At 47.2% G+C, this 10,048-nt stretch overlaps 1 pseudogene; it reads right to left on the bottom strand.

Annotated features, from left to right (window-relative positions):
• Positions 1-845: 845 nt before the first annotated feature.
• Positions 846-1,958, bottom strand: LOC144123889 (uncharacterized; annotated as a pseudogene).
• Between the last annotated feature and the right edge of the window lie 8,090 nt (positions 1,959-10,048).

The raw sequence follows: 10,048 nt of genomic DNA on the forward strand, positions 1-10,048 counted from the left end.
GCTGAGGATGTCTCGGATGTAGTTCTACATTATGGTGCCGACTCCCAGGGTCGCAAGGTTTTGGAGGATAGCTGAGTGTGCAACATTATCAAAGGCGTTAGTGAGATCCACCACTAGAATAGCTTTGGTGTCGGAGGTTTGCGATTCTAGAATTCGATGTTTTAGCTGTAGGAAAACGTCCTGTGTGGACAGCCCAAGACGAAATCCAAACATGCTAGTGGGTATGAGGTTGTTGCATTCTAGGCATTATCGAAGCCTTGTCTGGAGTACATGCTCCATGAGTTTGCTAACAGTAGATGTGAAGAGGGAGAACAGAAGAGGGAGATGGGTCTGAGGGTAGAAGTGAGCAGAGGTTCGTCAGATTTGGGTATGAAGAAGACTTTGGGCGCTTTCCATTGCGGAGGGAAGGTACCCATTTTTCGACACTCATTAAGCTATTCGGTAAGGGCTGCAATGAACTGTGCGCTAAAATTCCTGAGTGCCTTGTTATGTACCCCGTCTGGGCCCGGGGCTGAGTACGTGTTAAGTCTCTGGAGTTGAGCCTGGACTATATTTCTATAATGGGTTGGTCAAAGTGGTCGTTAGGGAGGCTTGCATAGTCAGGGTGTGTTACAGGAGGGTATGCGAGAAAGAATTGATTGCGAATTTACTGGAGGAGCTCCGGTGGAGGTTTATCGGAAGATTGAGTTTGGTGAGGTTGTGTCTTTGGGAAGTCTAAGAATGAGTGGAGTCTATTAAGTGCGTAAAAAGGATCCAAATCTGGGGTATACTCATATTACCATCTAGCTTGTTGCATTGTGATTCCCAGCTTTGGCGCGAAAGAATCGATGCGCGCGTCTATATCTCTATGTTAAGACGAGAGAGGCGGCGTTTAAGTGTCCGGTTCCAACGCTGGCTTTGTTGGTTCCGATGCTGGTGTTGGTTGGGCTGGACGAATCCGGCGACAACTGGGGATAAGTGTCCCTGGCTGCGACCGCTTCTTGCTTATGCGTTTGTGGATGGCTGGGCTGTTTCGATGGTTCGTGAAGGTTTCGTCTGTTGCAGATATCCCGTGCCAGTAAGGTGAGGGCCCTCGCACAAAATGCACTTGGGCGTGCAAGGACGGTCTTGTTCCGAACGTTGTGCACCACAGCGTGGGCAAAGATTGGTCTTGGGGCTTGGGCATACGTCGTGATGGTGACACGGCTGTCTGCAGTTAGTGCAGGCATTCGGACTGCCGCGGAATGGGGTGCAGCGGTGGATGGCTTTCATGCATTTGATGGAGTGAGGGACCGTAGCTGCGTCGAAGGCGATTAAGGTGGAGTGCGTCTTTCTCATGCGGCGTGCTGCTAGTATGCTGCACTCCGGATTTCTTCTGACCACGTCTTGGTATAGTTGTTTTGTGGTCCTATCGTCATATGTGTTCGGGGCCCCGGTGGGGGAGCCACATAAGCTGCACACGGTTAGGTGTGGTCTCCAATGGTGAGGGAGATCAGCGTCGTGAGAACCTCGGCTGCTGGGAAGTGTGTTGTTGCACTTGTGAAAGTATTGTTGGTCGGGTGGATACGCAGGCAGAAGTTGTCCGGTGGGATGAATTTAAACTGGGCCTGCACTGCCTTCAAACGTCGAGGTCTTGGGATGTCTTGCAGTCGTAGTTCACCTCGCGGGCGAACGACTACTCGAATAGCGTTGGGTGGGAGTGGTGGCAGCTGCTTGCTGCGCTGCACTGTGAGGCAAGCCTCCTTGGTGGCAGGTAGTAGGTGGGCTGTCGTCTAGCCGCTGCCCGTTGCGGCTGCTGCGTCACGTGCCGCGTTTTTGGAGTTGGGGTTAGCTTCGTCAGAGGTAGCGTTCTCGGAGCGGTAAGCTGGTTTCAGTGAGCTGGCTGGGCGGGAGGCGTAGGCTTTGCACAGAACTGGCGTCCAGTCATTAGAATTTAGTTTTTGTGCGGTTGTGGCGCGGTCTTTAACCGTTAATTCCATGATAACGGCCAGCGTCACCGACGGTGTCGGCGGAGACGCATTGTCTGAGTTAGGCTTAGCTCGGCGGATGAGTGCCTCGGTCCGATAATCGTTTTAGCACACAAAAAGTCGGGTATTGAACGGAATGGGCGGCTTTCTTGTCTTCATTAGGCACTTATGTCGCTTCCTGTGGAGATCCGTGGCCGTAGGAGAGCTTAGTAAGAGTAGCACGCACCGTTCGCCGCAGGCGACGCTGCAGGCAGCCGCTCGCGTTGGACCCCTAGCGTCGTTGGCCCCCTAGCAGCGAGTAGGCTCACGTGTAATATATTTAGCCTCCCGCAGCTACTTCTGTTTTCATAGAGATTGTTGTAGGTCCTTTCAGCTCCTTTTCTCGAAAGTCCTTCGTGTGCTTTAAAATGAATGTGGCGGTGAGCGGCGGGAATTCTTTTAGCGCGGAAGCACTCATACGCTCACCAACCCCGACTGATCTTATAGCGATCTAACTATATTGAGCCGTTTCCTAGCAACAGCGACGCAACATCAAGTTTCTTGTTCGCGAAATAAAAAAGAAAGAAAATAAATATTGCCGCGACTTGGATTCGAGCCCAAGGCAGCGCGAAGAGATTAGTTAATTTCGCTGGCAAGTGCACGAGACCATTACGCTACCGCCGCAGATTTTACTTCTTTATTGCATGAAAATAGTGCCGAAAAGAAAAGTATAAGCCCGCTTACCCCACAAAACACCAGGCCACCTTACCCCTGCATGACCCCTGCTTCCAAAACATTAAATGTCTGGGAGAAACACCCACACATGCATACAGATAGGGGAGCCAGCTAGGCGGCTCTTGCAGGGCAGCATATACTACCCGCACCAAAGCGCATTGTTCATGAAACAAAGATTTCGACGACCGTGGTGATTCGGCCCGGCGGTCCATGATGCGGCTCTTCCAGAGACTAAATAGTCCCGGGAACATAAATAGATCATATGGCACAAAACAGTTTATCTCCATAGGCAAAAAACGGATAATGTAGGGTGTGATGTAACTGTCCTTCTTAATTGTCCGTTGTAAAATGCAGGCTATCTACGTCTCACTCTGTATCGCCGCAGCCAATCACGCCTCCAGTTAAAATGCAATGCACCCTTATGCTGTACATTGTTGATCGTCATCTTCATCAACTTGCAACAGAGCTTATCCTGAGCCTAATATCGTCAGCAGACGTTCCCACTATCCAACAAAGCAAAACCATGAGCAAATCACTCTAAACACTTACTTTCGCACATATTCTCGGTTTAACTATTTAACTATATTAGATAGATACAGGTAGTGGCGTGCTTCTGAACGATTTCTACGGTTGGTAATAGATTATGATGGGGGTCAAAAATAGCGCTTGAATATTCTAATTTAGGGTGGATTGCGGTTTTGTAGGCAATAAATTTAACGGAAAGTAGTGTCAGCGTCATATTGAGACTTGGATTGCCTAATACGCGGTTAGCACAATTAGTGACGCTACTTACCTTACGTGTAGAAGAAAAATTGTAAAAATATGAATACCTGTGATATTCAGGAGTTACTGAACAGGGTTTCGTGCTGAAATAAGCATAAACACAAACGAAGCTGGTATTACGTATTTATACCTGCGGTGGAATGATAACAGGGAAGTCTGGTTTAAATTTATTTATTTATTTATTCATATACAATATCCTCAATCGGCGAAGCATTGCAGAAGGGAGTGGGGTGAGCATTTCCAGTGAACATTTGTGACGAATCTTGGTTGAAGAGGAGCAAGTTGTATATAGCAGGTTTTAGGAAAAAACATTACTAGTAACGAAACTGCAAAAACATTACAGTAAACAGTAACAAACCATTAAAATCCCGTCATATTATTAGCAACAAACAACTAAAAATGACAAAAATATGTGGATAACAAAACACACAGCTCAAATTGGTTCTTTCCCGAGTACGAAGGAATAAGGGAAGACAGCCATGGAAAAAGAGAAAAAAAACTCAAAGCCGACCACTTAAGCATAAAATTTTTATGACGTTACAGGATTGCAAAGAAGTTCAAAATGTCATGGCTTCATTTGAGCATTATAAAAGAAAAATTGTTGCAACACTTTGAGCACGTCATGTACAAACAAAGATGTGGATTAAGTTTTCTTGAAAAAGGCATTGAGAGTCATGAGGCAAGTGCAACACCAATCTATGCTTTATTAGATGCTCTTGTTGACTGTAGAAAGCTACGTGATTTGTGAGCGGGCAGTATATGACGCAGTAGTCAGCTAGGAGGCAAATTTCAGAAGTGATATCATTAGGCATCGTAATTAATATAGATAAAGGCGGAGCAGAGCGTCAGTTGCTTTTGCTCTATTATACTCAATATAACTAAACAACTAACAATAATGTAAATGAAGTAAATAAGAGGACCGAGAACAGTTCCTTGGGGCACACCAGACAAAGCAGGCGGCATCGGGCATGAAAATTAATTTCTGTGAATATGCATTTGGTGGTTAGTTAGGAATCTTCGAATCAGTTTCAACACAGAAACACGAAGGCTAAAATTTGAATGTTTAAGAATTATGTGCTTATGGGGGTCGTCATGCAGCCCGTTTTCGTACTCAAAAAATAGGGTGTAAACAAGAATGTTCCGCTCATTAAAAGAATCCAAGTCATAAAGGAAAAGTGCGGGCTGAGTATCATAAATGTCAGCGGAGAAAACTATATTGGGAAGGATAAAAGTAATTAAGACGTTAAAAAATTTGGCTACAGTCGAATATCTAACATGTTTTATTATTTTTAAGGGATGCAAGTGATAGAAATTGATCAACAATTAATTTGATATCTGTTTCCTTTTTTTAAATTCAGGAATTATTTTCATTCCGCCAGTCTGATGGGACATAACCCGCAGTTAGTGACCGCTGAAATAAATGTGACGTAACTGAACGGCATATTTGCTTAGTGTTCTTTAAAACTTTAGAGTTGGCACCGTAGTCCCCTACTTATCATGATTTTTCACTTAGCCTATTAAATTGACGATACCACTGACATTGAAGATCATGTTTGTTATCGAGGATGATTGTGAGAATCTGCATCGGGAAGATTCTAAACACTCATCGGTGAAAAAAGAGGAAAATGCATTTTACAGCACATCAGCGCCTCCAGAATCAGGCATAGACGAGCCATCAAGATCATAACGGGATATCAAAGGAATATTCTTGTCCGAAAAAGTGAAGGTTCGTCGATCATTAGTATACACTCTGACAAAGATCTCGAGAAACCAACGTAATGTTTCCTTTGACTCATTTCGCGAGTGGAACGTTCATGTTGAAACTGAAAGATTTTACAAGCTAACTTGGGCAGGTGCCTCGAAACCACAGGTTTTCGGTGCTTCACAGCCAGGACCAAGTCCAACACCGTTGAAGTGTGGCTTCCGACTCTTACTGCCGTATAACGGCTACAAACGCTCACCAGTATTTCACTGACAAGCGAAATCTTAGTGCCAGTACAAGTGTATTTAGTTGAAGGCTCCGACTTACAGCGGTGCGTCGTCTACGATGTCAATATCACTGAGGATCAAACTGCACGCCAGCGTGAGCTGTACCGTCCCTACGCACCGTGTCATCCAGGTCCGACGCATGGAAAAGGGGCGCTCTTGCATAGTCACCTTGCAAGGACCTCTGACACTATTACCCCGTCTGTACTATTATGGCTGTATTTTACGGCCTCGGCCATATAAACCGAGTGCGGTATATTGCTATAACTGCTTCCGCACTGGACATATGCGCAAATCCTGCCCCCTTCACTGCTGTCGGTTAAAGTACATCAGAAGGGAAAGTAGCTTATCGATGCGGCCTTTGTAAATCCGAGGACTACGAGATAACATCTTCAAGCTGTCCGACAAAACAAAAGGGAACACAAAACGCTCGTCGTCGAATGACCTCACATTGTCAAATACAAAACAATATCTTCATTGCAGACATCCAATCGGTTCGCAGCTCTCCAGTGGGATGACGACGAGTGGCCGGAGATCCCTGAGCACACCTCGCATGATCCTTCAGCTCAGCAGCCTTCTAACGGTACTGTGCGAAAAGAACTCCTCTGGAAACAGCCAACAAAGCAACGCAGTGTGCCTGAACTACCGCAGGACGATATGGCCGCAGTCGACGAACAAATCGCACGTCTTTCAGCGGAGGTCACCAAGCTCCGGCAACACCGTGAACTGCTCGCTCGACGTAGACGGGCAGCGGAATTATCCGCCACATCTATCAATGGCTCAGCAACATCACCTTCTTGGCGCCCACCAGTGTCATTTCTTGCCGCCTCTTCCCAGATTACCGCAATGCCACTGGACAGCTCTGCGACTTCTTTGCTCCGGTTTATGGTGAACCAGTTGTCCAACTTGACGTCCGTGATTCAACAGCGCTTGGGCTAGTAACTAGAAATGACAAGTTCCAGTCGTGCTGGTGTGCTGCAGTGGAACTGCAGAGGCATTTCCACGAAGGTGGGAGAGCTCAAGACCCGACTACAAATTCACAAGCTGCAGGTATGGGCCATGCTGCTACAGGAAGCAAACGCCTCGCCATCGATTCCAGGCTTCAGTGCCTACATGTCTCCTTCAATGATAGACCGTCGTGTACAAACTGCTGCTCCCCCGGGAAAGGCGGCGGTGTATGTGGACTCACGTTCTCCGCATGTACGCCTTGCTCTCGAAAACTGGTGCACGTCGTATGAAGAGGTAGTGGCAGTGGCTGCGAAACTAAAGAAGGGAACCGTTGCGGTCTTTTCATTTTACGTTAGACCAGCCGGTGGTGTTTCCTACAGTATTAATCTTGGCTGGTAAACACGTGTCCGTCGGCAGTATCCCGGGTGTCCGATTTAGTCGGAGGAGACTTTAACGCCCCTCACCAGGATGGGGGGTACCCCACTTCAAGCCCTCGTGGCAGGCGTGTGCGGGACTCCTTCAAGAATGCCCAATTTGTGCTGCTCAACCATCCTGGGACAGCAACACGGCCAGTTCGTCAAACTCGGAGTGCTTCCTATGCTCCAGACTTGACGTGGTGGTCGGGTCCGGGTGCTCCCTCCTGGTACATGGAGCCAGACTGTTGGGGAAGTGATCATCACCCAATCATCATCGGTCTTCAAACCTTCCATTTCCGACCTTTACGCTACAAATGTTTTGTGATCAACTGGGACAGTTTTCGATACTGTATGGACAATCTCTCCTCAGATTCTTCGCCAATCCTTGTTGAGCGCATACAAACAGCGCTCAACAGCGCTACAACTACCACCTGGACTGATGTTGGTCGACCGGCACCAGACCTCGGCCTTCTTAACTTGTGGGCGGCGCGCCGTCAGGCCGAGCTGGCTGCTACGCGAGACCCTACCTCGTCGCAGGCACGTACGCGATTGCACTATCTCACTGCTAAGGCTGGATGGATGGATGGATGGATGGATACGGCTGAACCCTTTACATCGGGCGCTGGCTCAAGCCACCTAGCCATGTCTTGTGAAATTTTACTCCTGTCTTGCTTTTAGCCACCAATCAGATAACCTTCGCTTGGTTACTTCTAACCTCTTAAAATCCACTTTCCCTTCACTATCCCTAAACCCCAATGTCTTGGGTAAGTCAGCCCCGCTGCCTTCCACTGTAGGGTGAAGCCCTTTACAGAAAAGTATCAAGTGTTCAGCCGTTTCCTCCTCCTCTCCGCACGCAATGCACAAAGTGTCTATCTCCTGGTACCTGACTCTATACGTCTTAGTCCGCAAAACTCCAGTCCTGGCCTCAAACAACAAAGAACTTCCCCTACAATTATCATAGATATTTTCTTTGACAATTTCCTGTTTAAAGGTCCGCTATGTTTCTAGTGCTGATTTCGTCAGCATCCCTGTTTTCCACAAAGCTCTCTCTGTTCCTTTAACCTTTTTCTTAACCGATAATTGCTGATTTGCCCCCTTACTGCTGTCCAGATATTTGCTTGTCAATTTTCTAGTTCGCTTTCTCCATTTCGTGTCGACATTCTTTATATACAAGTATCTGAAAACTTTCCTAGCCCACCGCTTTTCCTCCATCCTTCTCAATCGTTCCTCAAATGCTATCTTACTGCTAGCCTCTCTGCTCTCGAAAGACGCCCATCCCATATCACCCTGTACCCCCTGATTTGGTGTATTGCCATGTGCTCCCAAAGCTAACCTCCCTACTCCCCGTTGCCTAATTTCCAGCCTTGCTTGAACATCTGGCCTCATACACAGGACCGCATTCCCGAAGGTCAGGCTAGGGACCATCACCCCTTTCCAGATCCCTCTTACCACCTCATACCTATTGTAATTCCACAGTGCCCTATTTTTCATGACGGGCTGCATTCCTACTAGCTTTATTCATTACATATTTTTCATGCTCTGTCAGATACTCAACACTGTTATTTATCCACACCCCAAGATACTTGTACTCATTCACTACCTTTAGCACGAACTCCTGTATTCTATGCTCGCCGCCCTCTTCATTAAATGTCATGACTGCAGATTTTTCCTTACTATACTTGAAGCCTAATCTATCTCCCTCTGTACTGCATATGTCTAACAACTTCTGCAGGTCTTCCTTGTTGTCAGCCATTATCACTATATCGTCCGCATATATTAGTCCCGGTAATGTCTGTTTAATCAATTCCCCTTGCTTGAAAAAAGATAGGTTGAAACCTAGTCCGCTCCCCTCTAGCTTGGCCTCCAAACCTTGCAGGTACAACATGAACAACAAAGGGGACAGAGGACATCCTTGTCTAAGCCCCCGCTGTATCTCTACAGGCCCTGATACATTTTTTTCCCATTTTATGAGCACTCTGTTACCTCTATATATATCTTTTAAAAGATTAATTACTCCATTTTCCACATCCAATGTGCCGCAAATATGAAAGCGACCTCTCTCGGCGGCCGTGGCATGCTTGCTGCGAACAATTTTCTGCGAAATCCTCGAATGCCTCTCTCTGGCGAACATTCCGAACAATGGAACGCGGTCGCCGTTCGACTGACGCAGCGGCAACCGCATGCTTCGCGGCTAACTCGTCGCCAGATGATTTCGCCAAAGAAGCAGCGCGAAACTTTTCCCCAAAATACGGTGCAGTGCCTTCTTCAGCCGCTAGTTTAAATATGGCAGGCATTCCATCGCATGTATATCAAATGCCGTCTGATGTAGACGTAGATGGAATTCCGTGTCCATTCTCTATGCCTGAGTTGCTGCCTACAATAGATGATGCGAAACGAAAAACAGTGCCAGGCCCGGACAATATTCAGTACGAGGTGTACAAGAACCTCAGTAGCGCTGCACTCCCTCAACTACTTGACATCACAAAGTATGGTTGGATGGCGTAGTGCCCGAGAGCTGGAAATCCGCTGTCGTGATTCCTATCCCGAAACCAGGAAAGCCTCCGACGGATTCCTATCCCGAAACCAGGAACGCCTCCGACGGACCTTGCCAACTTGCGACCTATATCCTTAACTTTACGCTGTGCAAGCTGGCGGAGAAAATGCTAGCCCCACGATTGTCATGGCGGCTAGAGCAGCACGGCTTTTATCACTCAGAAGAAATCGGCTTTCACCCATATATTGGTACAGAGGACGGGTTGGTTGTCTTAGCCTCTGCAGTTTTGTCAGCTACCCGCAGCCGCAATGTGCGTACTGTTTTAGCAATGGACGTTGAAAAGGCATCTGACAACATCAGTCATGCAGCCATTCTGAACTCCATTGACATGCTTCATCTCCCTCTGAGAGTGCGTAGTTTTGTCCAATCATTTTCGGAAGACAGAACATTTGCAATAAGCCTCAGCGGCGAAGCGGTTGGATCATTTGTTACTCTCTGCGGTGTGCCCAGGGATCAGTATTGTCGCCGACGTTATTTTATATTGATTTCATACAGCTGGCTTGGCGCTTACATGACATCCGTGATATAAAATTTCTTCAGTGCGCTGACGACATCACGGTGTGGAGTACTCACCAAGATCTCCGTACTCACGAGGCTGCCCTTCAATCTGCCTTGGATGTTACCTGTAATTACGCATCATCCATCAGACTTCAGCTATCCGTGCATGAAACAACATACACGTCAGTCGCCAACTGCTGGAG

The sequence above is a fragment of the Amblyomma americanum genome, chromosome 3, assembly GCF_052857255.1.
Source record: "Amblyomma americanum isolate KBUSLIRL-KWMA chromosome 3, ASM5285725v1, whole genome shotgun sequence".
NCBI classification, from domain to species: Eukaryota; Metazoa; Arthropoda; class Arachnida; order Ixodida; family Ixodidae; genus Amblyomma; species Amblyomma americanum.